General features: G+C 34.1%; 1 long non-coding RNA gene across 1 annotated transcript; it reads left to right on the top strand.

The window, feature by feature from the left end:
- The first annotated feature begins 6,111 nt into the window (after window positions 1-6,111).
- Window positions 6,112-17,793, top strand: LOC117316061. The gene is made up of 2 exons (XR_004529814.1): window positions 6,112-6,154; window positions 16,712-17,793. It is a non-coding gene; the product is annotated as an uncharacterized LOC117316061 (long non-coding RNA).
- Window positions 17,794-19,346: the final 1,553 nt, after the last annotated feature.

The raw sequence follows: 19,346 nt of genomic DNA, 5'->3' as shown, positions 1-19,346 counted from the left end.
CGAATTAGCATAATCCCCAACTTTGACCCATTATTGACTTATCTGCTGTTAACGGATTAACCCATAGCTAAACGACACCTATAATCTAAATCTATGGATTAGGGAGTAAAACGTGTTATATACCCAAATAAGGTATTACAGCAAACTTTTTGAACCTCAGGGTAATAAAGAAGAAATATAATTAGCAGCATGTCGCATACCTTCATTCAAATTGATTACTTTTGAATGGGTATATTACATGTCATATACTAGTACGTAAAGTGTATATTATAGAATTCACGATACATAAACATAACACACAAAAATAAATAACTGCTTAAATTCATGCAAAAATAAATAAATTTATTAATTAATAAACGTGGAATATAATGGAGTAAAAGTACTGTGATTTAGTACAATGGAGAAAAAGTACTGTGATTTAGTATAGTGGAGAAAAAGTACTGTGATTTAGTTAAGTAATTTATATAAATTACTTAACTAAATCACAGTACATGTACTTTTACCCAAGTCGATTAACTTTGAATATGTTTATCAAATATGTCATATGCGTGAAAGTGTATGTTATATAAATAACGATATAAATAAATAAAGGAACGAGATACATAAACAAACGTAAAACGTATAATCAACATATAGATAAATAAGTAAAGGAAAACGTCGAGACGAAATGATAGACTGATATCAACGTTGCAATAATAAAATTCGGATAAATACTGCATGTTATGATTGTGTTGACATACAGTTGAATTGGTTTTGTCACATAATCGGCCTGTTATCCTTTTCATTCGCTTGTGTAATATTTTTGCATGACACTAGTGTAATATCACCGGAGAGTTTTGCATAAGGTCTGCCAGTCAGAAATCAATCGTGATTTGATAATATAGACAATGACGTTACGTCATGAATTGTGAATGACGCACCAAAACGGCTGTGATCTTTTAATCAATACCTTCGCATTCTGATTATAGAAATATCTAGTTGAAATAGGTAAAATGTTACTTATACGACGCAGGACAAATTTTCACTACGAACGTACAACAGCAGAAAAAAAACGAACCAGTTGTATTCTATTCTAACGTCATAGCCGGTGTGACTAAGTCATGATACATACCATTAATGAAAACGGATGCAAGTTAAACCATATAATTATTACATTCGTGAATTTCTCGTTTGTTTGAAATATAAATTTTAAGTCAATGAGTAAACTTTAAACTAATAATCTCTTGCTCCACTTAAAAATATACTGAAAATATAACTACAAATGTAGCTATTAATGGTAAACCATTCTTGGTGTATATTCGAACTTATAATCTCTATCAGAAAAAGTTCCTTGCTTACGATATAACGACATTCCCGTTATCTGTCATCCTGTGTATTACTGAGCCTGCGACATTGTGCAGTGAAATATAGAAGTTTCAAAGGGTTGTTCTTTATTGAAGACGAAATGCACCGTTGATTGAGATAAAAACAAGAGTGATTAATCTTCGAGCAATTTAGGCAATACATATACATTTTTAAATATTTTTTTATGGTGTATTGATCGTGAAGTATTTTGCAACCCTGCATGCTAACATACATAATGTATGATACAATAACGATATGTGACACGATTTGTAATAAATTACTCCATTTGATAAAAAAATGTTTAAAGTAATGCTGTTGGCATTCACGCAATGCAAATTGGTTTTAATTATTCAAGCTAAATATGCACTATCATATAAAGACGTGCTGTTATACAGATGTCCTTCGATGCAGTGCAGTTGGGCTAGGAGCTATGGCACAAGAGGAAGTTTCCTCGACTCGGGTTGTGTTCTAAGTAAAAAACTAACGGACATGCCACACCCAGTTGCCAGTTGTGTTAGTTCCTACCATCACTGGAGCACTGTGCCAATGCACAGAGTGAAAAGAACTATTTTAACTCAACAATTAAAGATGGAAATCAAAAGTGGGTCAAAATTAACCATTAAGTTAAATGAAATTCCAGCTATAGCTGGTAACACTTTAAAAAAAAAAAGTCTTATTATAACAACTTTAGTGTCCCATGGAATAGCTTGAGGAGAGATCCCAAATATTTAACTGAGCAGTATTTATACAAAAAGAAATAAATAAAAAAGTGTTTAATCATCTATCTAAAGCAATCAAACGAGGATGAGGATGCTACCTCGACTTGCGTTTTGTCAAATGTTGATAAACATGCGCAACTGCTAAAGCATGCTCCTATCTAACCCCGAGTGCATTCTGCCAATGGAAAAGATAAAAAAATGGAGTGTATTTATTATAAATAAACAATTATAGCACTTACAATAATGACACTTATATCTATTGAAAGCATTATTTGGACAGTATTTGACTATAACAATAAACCTAACTATCCAAAGGGACCCTTTAGTTGCAACATGAACAAGCCAACAAAAGGGAGGGCGAGATTAATGGCGGCGTGACCAATAGAAAGTAAGTACATTTATATTCACGGCTAAGGGTCATTATACACCTGACGGCGCACACGCCGTATAAAAATATGTTCAGCCCCGACAGGCGTTTTCTTTATAACCATTACAGTTTAAAAACCATACCTATTAGAATTTATGTATGTTTGTGTATGTGATGCTTTATGCTTTGATGGAATAAAAATGTCTTTGAAAAGAAAAAAAAAAAGGAAAAAGAAAAGAAAAAAACAACTTAACATGACACACTATCTTTCTTGTTTGCTACATGTATATTGGTCCATACCGCCGTTATTACTAACTTCGTTTGTTTTTTTGATTGTTTTTATTTAACGTCCTATTAACAGCCAGGGTCATTAAAACCACCGGCCTACAGTCAGTACCTGGCAACTGCCCCACGTAGGTTTCGAACTCACAACCCAGAGGTGGAGGGCTAGCGATAAAGTGTCGGGACACCTTTTTTTTTTTTTCGAGTGAAAGAAAATTCGCCGACGTAATACATTGAACGGTTATAAATACATGCACATTATGTAACTACTTGACCTGGTTTCACTCAATAAACATCATAAGTGATTTGCGACAATATTCAGATTCACTTCAAGTCAGATGTTAATGTTAAAGTTATGTTTACATTCATAAACAAATATACCTCACATCTTCATAGTGTTCCACGTGTTATCACATGCAATTGTAAACAATATTGTATGCTGGTATTGTACATATATGAAGAACAGAAAAATATGGATTACGGATACAGAAGGAATGTTTATGTTTAGCTACAGCAGTAGCAGCATGTAGTCATTATATTAATCAAGAAGATCCAATTAAGCTCGGTAGGGAACCACATACGTACCATACAATAGTCCATTACATTAGAAAGTTACAAATATGGTTCAGTATTTGAATATGCGATATCGTAGCCAGTCGAGAATCTTCCTTCATGTCAAATCTTTATTGACAAATTGGTATTGTTGTACTTTAATAAAGGTGACCCTGAAAAACAAAAACAACCAAACTTATCATTAAAGAAATAAGAATATAAAAATAAAGTCATTTGTCAATGTTTTCCATGTTTGTAAACAAATAATCGATCAATATTATGAATGTGATATCTTCAATCAAATTTTTTTCGTGGATGATAAAAATAAAAGAATGATTACGATTAAGACAAAAACAATATCATGTTTCTTATATTCTGTCCCTTAATGAGAAGCATTTGTCGTGTGTAACACAAGAATGATAATGGAGTAAAACAGTAGGGAACTTTAAATAGACTTACGGATTTTGTTCCTTTGTTATGTTTCCGTATATAGGGCAGAGTCCTCAAAACTATCAAGACTTTAAAAGACCTCGGCGGTTAAACACTAACGCTCTTAGGATATGGCTAAGGTAGAAAAAAATATAGGAAATACAAATCACTTAAAGCTTATACTATATGTTATTAGTATAGAGAATGTTTTACAAGAAACGAAAAAGTTTTGTGATCGACATCTAAACCTCAGCCGAGAAAACCCCTGAGGACTCTTAATGTACACCTGGGCCTGTATTCATGAAACCATGTTCAAATATTTTTATTTTCTCCGACGCAAAACTTTTGGTGATCAATCTTATATCTGAATTCATTTCCGGTGAGATACTATTTTCGGGTTGTTATAAGCTGCTATGTCATGAGTTAAGCAAGTTTTAAGGAAGTTTGGATGAACATAGATTTCATACTTGAGCAATTAGAATGGTTTCATGAAAGTGGGTCTTTACTAGTGCTTTTTGAAGTTTGTGTATATGACTGGCTTTGTTCATATTTTGTTCTAGTTTTATCGTTTCTGAGTTTTAATTACGGTTTTGACTACGGGACAGTATTTCTGTTGTCGCATTTGCTATCAAGGTGATTCTTACCATTGACAACAATTTGACAAAGTTACTTTTGAGCATATATTATCAAAAAACATTTTGTTGATGGAGAACGACTAGAAATAACACGTTCAGACATCTGTGACGACTATGACATCTCCAAAGGGCCTTATAAGGTACATAACAAAAGGATTCCTTGACAATGGTAAAAAACAGAGGCGGGATAGGGATGTCCCTAGAGTGAGAATCTTTAATTGTAATAACAAAATTCCCTTTATGTTTGGAAAGGATTATTTGATCCATTGACCTTGTACATTTTAGGTCTTTATAAAATTATCACGAAGGCGTCATGATGTCCGATTCAAGTTGTGATGAAGTTAAAGTTTTACCTTTCTGTAATACGTATCTGGCCCCAGTTTCATCAACTTCCTTAGCTTATTTATTTCCGAGTGATACCATTATAGTGTTTAAGGAAAAACTTATCATATCATGAACTTTCCGTAATGTTTCCTTATAGAAAATGTTTAGTTGATTTTAAGGTAAGAACTTTTCTTAAATTAATATCCCTTGAAGAAGCCGACAACTGGTTTCGTGTCTATGTAGCAGTTTTAATTTTCCTTTTGTCTCGGTGTCTTCGGAGCTCATGTTCCCATTTTTGTCTTCCCTTTTCATACACAATAATGTATTACAAAACAGGAATTCGACAACAGTGGAACTTCGTTAATGCGATCTCGGAAATTTCAGATACCCCCGCTTAACTCCAAGTCCCGGTCAAATTATCTCTTTATATTAACTGTATTTCCTTATGCTATGAAACCAGGCGTTTTCGATACTAGTTTATATTCCTAGTGGTTCCATTGCAACTGCCTTAACTCTTATTTTGAAAGTATGACATTACCTGTATGGTACCTATATTTGTATTGCGGGTGTCATAGTGACTTAGATTTGTATGGCGGGTGTCATTGTGACCTAGATTTGTATGGCGGGTGTCATTGAGACCTATATTTGTATGACGGGTGTCACCATTACCTACATTTGTATGACGGGTGTCGCCGTGACCTACATTTGTATGGCGGGTATCGCCTTGACCTACATTTGTATGACGTGTGTCGCCGTAACCTAGATTTGTATGGCAGGTATCGCCGTGACTTGGATTTGTGTGGGGGGTGTCGTCGTTACCTAGATTTGTATGGCGGGTGCCACCGTGACGTAGATTTGTATGACGGGTGTCATTATGACCTAGATTTGCTTGGCGGGTGTCATTGTGACCTAGATTTGTTTGGCGGGTATCGCCGTGACCTACATTTGTTTTACGGGTGTCGCCGTGACTTAGATTTGTATGGCGGGTGTCGCCGTGACCTACATTTGTTTGGCGGGTGTCGTCGAAAAATCAGAAGACGCTTACTCCTCCGAAACGCCCGCTGTTATTCTCTGAATATATCCATTTGTTTGCGGATTTTGCCCTCGTTTTATGGAGTTCGTGTTAAAATTACAGTTTCGTATAACTCTCTATTGTTATCTTACTTGTACATTTGACATATCGCCTTGAACTATTTATTTATAAGCTGATAGGAATTCGTTTATAGAGAGTTGGTCACGAATGAATTCTTGATATTTCAGTCACGTATTTTGGATGAAAATACCAAAGTTACATACATCAATATAATGTGTGACAAATACTTCCCATGGAGATGTAAGGTATTCATCAAATCAGTGAAATTAACTCAAAAAGGAATCCCGCATAATGATAAATGATTTTTGTCATAAAATGTGACATGTCATCTCAAGCTGGAGCTTATAAGCCGGCGTTTGTATTAACGACAGGTAATTGTGTCAGAGCATCGCTTCAAAACAGATCACAGGTAAGTCCAGGTAAATATATGAGGTTAATGATACAGGTAACAGACAATGCGTGACATATTACATATCTGTTTATGTTTAGAATTATATTCTGTTGCGAGAAGCAGCAATAATTGGCCATTTTATGTCATTTTATGTCATTTTATGTCATTTTATGCCATTTTATGTCATTTTATGCAGGGATTCTTTATCATTTTAAGACAAATTGCAAAAATTTATGAATAAAATAAGTTATTTTACAAGACTAAATATTTACGAAATCGCATGCAAAATGCATTCGCTATATAAATATTCATTGAAGACGCTTACGTTTTACGCAGTATGTATGTGCCGAGTGTCTGTGTTATTGTGTTATACAGAGAAAAGACGAGCTAGGGATATTGAATTTATGTTGTCATCGTCGTATTCATCTTTGGTGCATTATTTCTATGTCTTTTCCTTTATTTTTATAAAAAAACAACTAAATAATCGCAATGTGGTTGAATTAACACTAATAATTAATTACAGATACAGTGTTTTTTTGGTACAGTTAAAAACTGAAACGATTGTTTTATCATAGATTTAGAATGTCCAAACATCTTGGTTATGTGTATAAGAAAACACAAAACAGAAGTATTGAATTTCACATTCACGTTGAAGCACAATAAATCCACCCTAACTCAAACTCAAAAGGGGACCATGTCAATATTTCGAGAAATACGAGGCATTCAAGTTAGGAGAGGTTATTTTTAGATCGTAAGGAAGTGAGCATATGTTTACAACACAAGTAATATTAACGTAAAATCCTGCTGTTTGCCTTCTGCAATATACAGTGTACCTAGTAGTCTAAGGGTATAGCGGCTCGACTTATCCGAGGTTAATTTACAAAGAAGATAAGGACGCTGTGGGGAAATAGGGGGTATTCGAGGAATGCGGTTCGAGGAATGCGGTTATTAACCCATAACAGTGAAATTCTTTTATTGTGAATTTGGTCATAAATTGTTTTAGCAGAGCAACCTTGTGAATTATCGGTGTCATAACTCTTGTGATATCAATTAAGCTATTAACTAAGGTTCAGTGACCCTTAGTGGGTCTTTAGTTGATTCAATCCATTATTTAAGCTGTAACGCTATAACTTCTCAACATTGTCATAGAACAGAAATAGAGTCAACATATTGCAATATCATATTTGAAATTACCACAAACATTTTATCCCAATGAAAGATAACATAATCTTACATGCGTTTTCAAATGTATATAGGATTTGTAAAACTTGGCACAATTGATTTGTATTTCGGTTTTCTATGAGGGTACTGATGAAATAACTACGATCGGAAAATAGTTATCACATAACTAGTCTGTTTCACTATGCCATATTGTAAGCGCCAGATACTTTATGACGTCACAATGAATCTGTGACGTCACACGACTGTTTCTACAAAAAAAAAACGTACCGTCTGAGACGAAACTTGCCTGCCTTGTATAGAATAAACTGAAATGTTTACTTTTAACTTCCATCAATACAAGTACTGTTATTAAACATTTTCCTACATTTATGAAGTAAGGAATTCAATAAACCTGTAAATACTTTACGTAAGATTATTTATATATTTAGATAGTTTGTCGTAGATAAATTAGCGAATCATGTAAAAGAATAAATTAATATTTAGCTTTTACTTAGACATTTATGTTGTGGATATCGTATGTCCCTAATACTTTCAGCGCACAGCAATTGTTGAGTTATTTTTTTCGCGTTTTTCGCGCTAATAGATGGTTGTGCTAAATTCCCTGTACATATATAGCTTCCAACGACAAGTGCTGTGGGTGCGTCGATTCACCGTTGAGCTGTTCTATAAATATTTGAAATGAATTTGTTTTCTTACTTTATAGAGTGCCTTCAGCAAATATCTAGATATTTCTTGCATTTTTTGATAAAAGAATTTTAAATGTATGTAATATGCAAATATATATATATATTTACATTCTGTGTTGCATTTGCCTATACATTGTATGTCGTTAGTTAACCAAATTGTATTCATGAGACTGTATACTACAATTTACAGTGATTCGGTCAGTGAAGGAATACAGCCCCATGTGTTGTAGGTTAAAACAATGGTCCCCAGTTACATTCGGCCTAGAGAGCTTTCGAATGCTGGCATTTATCTTCCGTTAAACCACCACAAAGAAATAAAGCAACGCAAGTTATGAGAGTAAAATTTAATAATAGAAAAAATGAAGTCGACCGACTCGACACAAAATTACTATAACCTCTATTCCTGATCTATAGGAAGTAATCAAATTGTCAATGTCGTCACACAGGGGCTCGTTGTCGAATTGTCAGAAATGCTAGACACGACAACATTGAAAGTCCAGCATTTATAAAAAAAAATATCTTGCGAAAAATCGGCATTATCGACATGATTTCTGGATGTGTATGCATACTGAATTATAGTTATGTGGTTATTCACTGATGTCAAAGGCCTGCCTTACTCCAAAATCGAGCCCCTGTGAAGTTGAACATCGTCTGCTAAGTTAGCGACACTGATGTGACCGGTTAGACTGGATTCTGTTTCTAACGAAATATCCTTGGAATCGTTTTCACCTACTGTCAAGACTACATTCATTTAGAATTTAAGAGATGATATTCCTCTGAAAATAACGTAAATCCAGTCGATAGAAACATAAGTGTTTCCGAGGAATCGAGTCTGTCCTGTGCAATACCCGTTCAAAGCCGCATCACTTCTAAATGTTAACCGTATAGCATTGCGCCAAAAACGGCTTGGATTTCAAACAATCAGAAATTATGCAATTGTGAATAATTTGACGATATCTACAAACATATATGAAATAGAAAATAAAGCCAAATTTGTGTAAAACCATTGTATGTGTTTGCTATTAATAACGACATGAGGGACTACATGTATATTAATCATTCTGGAAGTTTCGGCTGTTCCGGTATTGTAACCTGATGACGTCAGTGATGGGGAAGCGGCAAATTTAAACGCGTCTGAAGCTACAGTAAATAAAAAAAAAAAATATGAATGTAAATATAAGCATTGAACTGTTACCAAATGGTAGTATACAGTCGATATGAATACAATTTGGGTGACAGACAAATAGAATGTCGACCGTTAGGGCCACATGGAATATTTATCTGTCACCCAAATTGTATTCCTATCGACTGTATACTACCATTTGGTAACAGTTCAATGCTTAAATATATTGATTGATCTGTGTAAGGTAGCCCTTCAGAAAACACAGAATCTAACAGTTTAGATTAAATGGAAGCAATCGCTACAACATTAGTACATTTTTCAGAGCATGGTTTAAATTTGTGTACGCCGCACCGTGTTTTGGCTATTTATTCGTAACATTAGATATTGATTTAACCTTTAAGTAAATTATCTAATGAATCATGTTGATACCTATTTCATGATTGACATTCCGTATAGAGTTATGTTTATTCATTTCTATGACAGCATTGTTGTAATATTATGATGATGCATCAAGCGAAAGCAAAGAGTATAATTGTAGCTAACAACCCCACATAGGTAAGTGGATCGGAATAATTAATTGACATATTAATGTGTCTGTTGAATTATTACACAGATCATTATTTATTAAACCTCAATCAAACACTTTACAATTTAATTAAATCAGTTGCGTGGCTGATTTTTTTTTATTTAAAAATATCACTCGTTCGGTCACTGTCAGTTAATATAACTGATGTGGCTACTAAAAGAGTCCATTAAACTTATAATTCTACCATGTTTGCTATGCAACGCCAGTTTTGATTGGTTTAAAACCATGTATTATTTTCCAATAACCCACGGTCGTGCCAATAATACACGCTCGTGAGTCACAGCTGTTACAATTTTATATACCTAATATTCACCCGTTTTATAAAAGGTTACTATAGCCGAGTGGGCTAATGGGTTAGTCTTTCAATAAATTTTTATCACGACGCGAGTTCGAATCCTACGGAGGCCCCCCCCCCCCCCCCCCCCCCCCCCCCCCCCCTTTTTCTTTTTCTTTTTTTTATCCCTTTTTTTTTAAATTTTCAAAATCAATGCCATATGATAGATGCTCTTGATCGTAGTACTGTATTGCCTGTATATTTCATCAACAAATAATGCAATACTCAAGAAATAAATTACAAGGTTTTCTCGGGGTTTCCTTGCTGTTTTTCTATTAGAAAGAGGTCGATCTCAGAACTAAACAGTACATGGTAGAATAGAAATACTCAACTTTGACTCGTGTATTGTTGCAGGATATACAACTCGGACTCGGATATTTTGCAATCTTAATTAATAACTCAGGCCTGCGGCCTTCATTATTAATTAATTGCAAAATATCCTCGTCCTTGTTGTATATCCTGCAACAATACACGAATCATCGTTAATTATTTCTTAAATAAGTGACTCAGAAACCTTAAACTTGCAATTCCTTGAAGATTATTGATTTACAAATGCCAATGGCAACTGTTCATGAACATCACCATGACTGTCATCAGGTGCCAAACGGGCGTGTCCTAGGCTCGGTTATAACCGGAACAAGGACGTTAAGCCCCATCAATCAATCAATCAAGTGCCAAACGGGTCATCTACGCATGCATTTTGTCGGGAAAACGCGTCGGCTAGTTGAAGAGTTTTGTTTAATTTACGATTATTTGAAGAGTTTCATCGAATGAACGATGATTTATTATCATAAATTATTTATTATTTGAAAGTGAGAGTTAGTGAGAGTGTATGTTAGGTTTAGGTTAGGGTTAGTGTTATGGTTAGGGTGCCTGAAATAGCTGTTTTCAGTTTTGGAAATAGATACGATACTAGACTCACAACTTGTCAATCAGCCCACGTAGTTACATTGTGCCAGACAATCAATTGGATGGTTGCCATCACACAAAGTTTTCATGTACAGATGTACGTTCTGTCCTTATTTGCAGGTTTGTCAATACGCTCTTTATGGAAGTTACATATGGCTTCATTCATTTTTCAATCACAATATATAACGGATATATAGAGTTACACAATGAGAGGCTGATATATATGGTATTTCTTTCAATCAAGTTAGTTACTTTTCAAAACTTCCAAAAACACGAACTTTAGCGATTGTTTTTGTAACCTTGGTAAAACAACTAACTAGAGTGGAACAAATAACATATAAAATCAAAGTACTGAAAGTACTGTAAACGAACATTATTGTTTAATGCAAAATCAGGAACCTTTACAGTTTAAAGTTGATAAATTGACCGATATTGATAATAAGGAATTAATTACAAATAATTTGAAATGTTTGGAGCTGTTCTGATATGATTGTACACATGTTTCTGTAAGAATTGGAAGTAAATTGATCTATCTTGGATGGATACAAATAATATATTACTTCTTTTTTCGGGAAGGTATCATCAGTTATAATACAGTTGGGACTCCGTCACCTTATTGATGCCAACTTCCAATATGCACTAAATTAAGGCTAGTTCCATCGTTAGTTAGGCATATCTCAACTTATTATGATAAAACATGTATAAAGAATTATTGGAAGCCAAAACTAGAGCTGCTAATAAAGGCCTGAGTTAGGAATGTATCCTATTGAAACTGTAGTAACTACTCAAGTATATATGGTACTTCAAAATAAAAACTTGAGTCCTTTTGTTCAGGAATTATTTGATGTTAATAAATCTTTATATGAGAAGGTATACTCCTGGTATCAATATTGTTAACAATGTGATAAAGGATTACAACCAGATGAAGACTTTATTTTCATCGATAATTCAGCTAACAGGAAAAGAGAACCCCAAACTTCGTTTTCAACTTCAAACCTGATCACAAAGATCACAGAAGTCCATTCGATGGGACGACACATTCCCTATTTATTGTCACTTTCTAATGTTGATCATCCAATCATACTGAACCACACAGTTCAGCAATGTAATCGCGTAAATCACATGTTTATGTGACGAGAACATTTTTTGGGGTGTGTTATAAGATTCCATAACAGTAATCTAGCAGTTACAAATATTATATTTTTATCATGCAAATTTGTGAAGCACTCCATATCTATATCTATAAATTTTTACATATATCAAAATTGGAATGATACAGAGGAGATTTGCAAGTTTTAGTACACCTTCGGTGATGGGAGGTTAACGTAAAATGTCATATTTAATTAGTATTTTATCTCTTTATTTGAGAATATTATTAAGGAGCTCTTTTCTCGGTATTCTGTACTATCTACCATGATAATAAAATCAAATTTTAAAAAAGGGTTGGGGAAACGGACTTATAATGACATGGAATTACCGAAACGGAGAAAAGTAGGGTTTAAATTGGCATTATTTTCGAGAATGGACCCAATTATATGTTCTCCGATGTCCAAATGTTCCAAATGTAAAACATAAGGGGTTTATTTGACCGAGAAAATTAATTGTAAGATCATTCGCCATTCGTAGCCTGATTGCCGTCAGAGTTGATTTACCAAATTGGCCGATAATGACCCGAAATCGATACTTTTACGATCGCGAGTGAATGGACACCATATAGTATTCTTTTTTGTGTATAGAGGTCAAATGTAAAATATGTTTTAATCTAATTTACTCAGAAGTATTTAAAAATACTTTTTTTAACTACCGAAATGGACCCGAAATCGATATTTTTACAAGAGAATGGTCTATTTCTGATTTTGTTTTTATAAAAATAATTGAATACATCGTTTATTCGCTCCATTCAGATCTTCAGTCACCGCATAATTTGTGAAGTCAAATAGAAATATATGAACCATTTTGTTATCGTTTTATTGTTCACACAAGTAAGCACTAGATGATGTAAGCAATAAATATACGTACCGCTATCTACTGGCATGACTGTGAGTACAGTAGACTACACTCGCTTTGTGGATATTGACAGGCTAGCATATATTTACATACTAATTCAATTTTAGAATTTTAATTAAAATTTTGTGACAGCATGGTACAAAAAGACATCTGAACATTTGTTTTCCGGCTCTTTCTTTTACTCACGCCTAACGCGAAGAAATTGTTGACAATCTGAATGCAAAAAAGCGAGGACTTGAAAAATTAATTCAAACATTTCAATGTCATTTAAAACCCTCATCTTTTAGACATTTCTCAGTTGTATATTAAAGAATATTATTTAGAGTCCATATTCTTAAAAAACGGACAATTTAAGGTGAACTTACCACCGTTTCGGCAGTTCGTCATAATAGGAAATTTGGTCTTGAATCGGGTATTTTGATAATTATTTCAAAACACGAACAAGTAAAATAAATAAAAAAATATTTTACGTACATCTTGTATGACCTCTTTGCACACCAAAGAATATTATATTGGGTCTATTCTCTCGTAAAAATATCGATTTCGGGTCCATTATCGGCCATTTCGGTAATTCAACTCTGAAGGCAAAAGGGGAATCGCGAATAATTGAAGATGATACAGTTGGACATATATTTATGTCCATTCTCTGAAAATAATGTCAATTTAAGCCCATTTTTTTTTTGCGTTTCGGTATTTAAAAGTCCATTTTAGTAAATATTCAAAAAGCATGCGTCAGAAACATGTATTACGTGTTTCTGCATGCATGTACCTCGATTGTTGGCTTAGGATAATAATATGGATTATATTTTTCGTAATACCTTTAAGTTTGAAAAAACGTTAACGCTTTGACCAGTCACACAGAACCACGAATACCACCTAATATTGTAAGCCTTTACACAGTGCTATCTCCCAAACACGTACACCCTATAGTAGCTCCTCAGCATCCGCCATGATACGATGTATCATCTCGAATACCTCTTTGATAGATTTCTGAGCTAAGTTACAGAATACACACCTTGTTGATAATGATGTAACATTCTAGTAGATATATTTTATACATTTAAGTAAAATCGCGGACTTATTTGTCGACCTATATTACGATGTCTGCCATTCTGGAACGAACACGGAAGGGCGAAATATCAAAACATCCGGCGAAGAATGCGCCTGCGCAATCTTTATTTACTTATATATATTGACCTGAAGTTGATTCGCAAAGTTCAGGTTCATTTAGTCTTCACATTGCGCTAGCGTTATGCATTTCCCTATTGCAAGGCCAAGTGGAAAAAAGTCCCTATTTATGGATATCAATAATTATTTTTTGATTTCCATAATTCATTTATTGATATCAATAAATACCTATTTTTGGAAATCCATAAATAGACACATTTGTTAATAATAATAAATGATTTATGGATATCATAAAATGATTTATGGAAATCCAAAAATGAATGATTGATATTACAATTTAAATGATGAATATTAGAAGATAAGTTTGATTTTTGGATATCAATAAATGAATTTGTAATATCAATAATTCATTTATTGATTTCCATAAATCAGCGCCCCCTGGCGGATAACTAGAGGTGTTCCGAATTCGAAGGGTTCTTCGTGTAGCGGTAATTTTTTCAACAACGACTCAATGTATAAATCTCATTTTTTCTTATAAATCAAAATTAGTATTTGAAAAATCTGACAGTTTAAATTAAAAGGAGGCAATCCTTACAACATTAGTAATTGCCGATTTTCCTTTTTCAGAGCGTGATTCAAATTTGTGTACGCCGCACTTTTGGCTATTTATTCGTAAAAAAGGGTTTATTCTTATGATATTTTGATTCCACTCTTCAAGTAAACCTAGACGTTGTTAACAGATATAAGCTTTTAATTACAAAGACTACTTATTTCATTTCAAATTTTACCTTTTTTGTAATCGCGGCGATGATCGCAAGGGGATCTTGTTTACGCCCGGCCCCGTACCAAGGGCAGACTACTCACGACCTACTGGTTCATGTGTAGCGTGTATTGCCTGTATATATTTGTTATCGAACATTAATTGATCCATATCTTAATTTCCCCATTTCGCCCAACAACGGAAGAAATTTAAGGCATGGCAAATAATTTACCAAACATAAACATATCTAGGCTCTTCATATATGAGAGGGTGAATTCAGGACAGGGCAAATTGTATCTATTCGTGAGAGGGTGAAGTAAAGACATCGCAAATGTTTCCCATTTTTATCCAGTATATGAACAATCTGAACAAAATTTTCAAATAAAGATGTAATAGTTTTTAGATTATCATGTTTACATGCAACAATCTGTTAATCAGCACCAGATCATATGTGACTTTTTACTTTTGTTTCGCTAACGCGGGTGTATCATCACTTGTTACTGCACAATCAGTATACATTGAAAGGCAAAACTCTTTGTAAAACATACAAGAATATGTATTGTTGTACACAGGCAAAATGTTTTCATGTCAATTCAGGTCAAATTCAGGTCAATTTCAGGTCAATATTTGTTCATGTCAAATTCACCTCAAGACATTTTTGCCTGTGCAGTTCTGAAACACTTAGAATTATTGATTGTTATCTTGAAAATATATTTTGGGTCAGGAAGACAATGTTTGATTTGAGGTAATACCGAAACTACAGTATGATGCATGCTTGCTTTTACACTTATAAGGGTCGACGTATGTTATTCAATGCTTGAACAACACCGACAATTTGGCTCAATTCTTGCAATTTTAAAAATATTCAATTAAGTGGATATATGTACCGGTACCATTTTCACTGTTAAAAACAGTTTTAAAAAAATAAAAAAGGAAATTAAGTTATAACCTACAATCGTGTGCTTAATCTTCAGGTGTTGCCAGAAGGGCATAATCCAAATGTTACTATTTTTCTGTGATACATGTAGCTTAGATGCAACTATGTTTTTTTTAAGGTTTCAAATTGAATTTTATTATCCCAACAAAATTGAGGGATGCCAGGGTTGGGATCCAGGGTTCACCCTTTTACAATATGAAGCCTCTAACAGGAGGTCTCTTTCACATCGTTTACTCATTCATTTTCATTTCGGCCTATTTGTTGGTTTTGTAAAGAAGCGTAAGGCCATGGCAGCCATGTTTCATTGAATTAGGAAGTAGGTGGCGTTGTGATGAATGTGGTTACCAAATATTGTTATATTTCTCGGTCTTGTTCTCGATTGCAATAACCGAACATCAATGTTCGTTTAACAACCACGATTGTGTGTGACATGTTTCTACCACAAAAGAAAAGCTAATTTGAGATGAATAAACATGTTTTATGTCAACGTGTGTTCTTTTCACAATGCCAAGTGGGGTATAAGGATAAAACCTGAAGTGAAATATGAAAAAATAACAATTTCAAAATTGTGTACAAAATTGATTGTTAATCATAACAAATAATTACCAAGTTGTTTATTTTTCAAAGCAATTAATTGATAGAAATCTATATACGAAATGAATAATCACAAAATGAATGTTTGTGTGTGTCGTCATTTCGGCGACCCTGTGCAGAAGTCTTCAAGTGGTAGCCAATTAAAACACATTTAGACCTTATTCCATGTGTAATATAAACTAAATGTTATTCGGCAGGTGTAATTATTAGTTCATGCCTTGGGAGATGAAAAACACCCCCTATTGTGGTAGAAATACACGTATACTCTTTTAGTTTTGGTAATAAACGGCATAGGAATTGAAAACTTTTGTGCATTTTTCATTCATTAGGTTTCTATATGTGAATCTGCAGAATGAAGTTCGACATCCTGCTCGTGTTGGTCTGCACTCTCCCTGTCGCTCTAAGCCATGGACGCTATGTTGCAATACCGATATCAGCGCTAAAGAATGGAAAGTTGGACAGCCAGACAAACCAGTTCTTGTTTGATGATAATCCGCTTCAGATCTACACCCGAAGGGGCGGTGCAACACAAACAGGGAGCAGAATATCTAGCGGTCAATCAGCAGCCACAAGAACAACACGTTTAACTGGAGGAGGTTCCGGAGAATCTTTAAGAAGACAATCTGTTGTAACGGGTAACGGGGTCACCGCAGGTGGTTCAGTTCGAAGTGTCGCCACAAATACATTCGGAAGAAATGGTAATATTATACCAACCACTCGCGGTGTTACCTTGGTGCCAATTGGATCCGGAAGGATGCTCACCACTAATGTAAGGTATGTCAATAACATAACACCAAGCCACGTGACGCAATATGTGAATTATGTCTCCCAACCTCACACGAGCATTGGTACGGGATATCGGCCACTCGTTACCGGAAACGGATATTACAGATACATTCTCGATTGGCCTTTATTAAATGCACCATCCTATCGATCTATCTAATACTGGAACTCGACGACAACCATTGACTCATGTTAAATACATGGTATGATATCCTCAATCAATATCGAATAACATATAGCTGTGACAGGCAGTTAAATGATATACATACACTGATACAGAATGCTTCAGCTAGTACATCGTTTGTGCGTTTGTCTCTTGTGTCTGAATTGTGTATTCCTTCAAGAATGTATGGCAAACAGACGCCTAAGAAGCTATGACTACGACATCGACATGATTCAAACGGAAGTGATATCCCAGATCACTATCATATTATCGACATTACAGAAGCATATTTTCGACAAATACAACCGCTGTGCTGTTATTATTATTTTTGACGAATTGTTGCATATCAGTCCAACAAATTTGAGGTCCTAAAAGTATTAGTGTGTTTGGCATTGCACCGACAGATTATGAAATCATGACCATGTATATCTGAAAAATACTACAAATAAAGATATTCGCATCCCATTGTGTTTTTCCTTAGGCAAGACAACATACCTATGATTTAAGGTCCAATTAATAGAAACAAAGTATTGCGCTTTCAAAGTATGTTTTAAATTAATTTACCATGCTTTTTTAGCCATTGCTAACATGTTCTGTAAACGAGCGTTCAAAGAAGCGAATAAGACCACACAGATAAAATAGTACAAAGCAAGAATGCTCTGAACATCAATATTTATCAACAAATGTGCCTATCAACTGTTTCCAGAGTTTCTAAAGCAATCTGGTACATGTAATAAAACATTGACTGCAAGGAGTCTTATCAATCGAGCGACTTGGATCACGGGGGATTAAATTGTATCTTGGCTCTATTTTTGAAGATCATTATTTATTAGTAATTATTGATATTATAAATAATTCATTTTCTCCAAGGTATCATATACCCCGACGGTAAGAGAAATAAAACTCCTTCGGGTAAATAAACCATCATATTATCATGCAGCCAGGGCAACAAATGCAAATTATTAATGTCACATTTATACTACCCTCCCAAAGCGTATAGATTCTCTTTTCATTATAAATTTCACCCAAAAGAAATCATACCGGGTTTCGCTTCCACATTTGGTTCGTACCCGTCAACCATCTTAGCAATCATTTTAAGAACGCTGCTAGTTGCTGCATTAGTAAATCTAAATTAGATATTTTTATACCGTGGTGCGAATTAACGCATATATATGTGCCAAGCAATCTTTACGCTTTCGGTGATGTACTTTGATTTACTATCATTATATTCATGAATTATCAATTAGCATTAAAACTATTACCGACAGACAAAAACACGATGTATTTTTAACATTGTTGAGACTGTAGAAATATTTCATAGGGCCATTATCCCACATTTTCAATGCTAAAAGTACCAAAACTATTCATATTTCAAAACCAACGCAATGTCAGGGTACGCCAATTTACGCTCCAGTTCACATGATATTAAGCTTTAGTTCGTATGCCATTTGTTATTATTGTAATCCATCTATTAGCGTAAGACTTTTTTGAAGACACGTGACCACCGTTCCGTACATATATGTGACAGATAATGCGATTTTGGTTTAAACGCCCATTATGAATGATGCTTTATACATTTTTATATTCATTAAGTAAACAAAACACGATATTTTAGATAATTCTAGGTAATGATTGATACGGATTAAGTGGTCAAACATCCATCAATTGACGATACATTAACAGTCCTCGGTTGTTAATTATAAATCACTTTTGACTTTATTGATTGATAAGTGGGAGCTTCACGCGTGAAAATAAATCTGAATATCAAATTAGATTTTAGTCCTGATACCTATTGCTAGAAAGTTTTAACAAATATTCAGTGTCACTACAGTAATTAATCATTTAGTATTTCAGGAAAAGTGGTTCAATATATTCAAGCATAAGCAGGCAATGGAAAGAATTTAAGATTCATTTGTTACAGTTTAACCAAGTAAATGTATTTTTGGCTTGAATCATGAAAAAAAACAACAACAAAAAACAAAAAAAACTGGTAGTTCTATTTCGAAAATGAATTTCCA

Source organism: Pecten maximus, chromosome 18, assembly GCF_902652985.1.
Source record: "Pecten maximus chromosome 18, xPecMax1.1, whole genome shotgun sequence".
Classification (NCBI taxonomy): domain Eukaryota; kingdom Metazoa; phylum Mollusca; class Bivalvia; order Pectinida; family Pectinidae; genus Pecten; species Pecten maximus.
The sequence above is the reverse complement of the archived record's forward strand: the minus strand, read 5'-3'. Positions and strand labels throughout refer to the sequence as shown.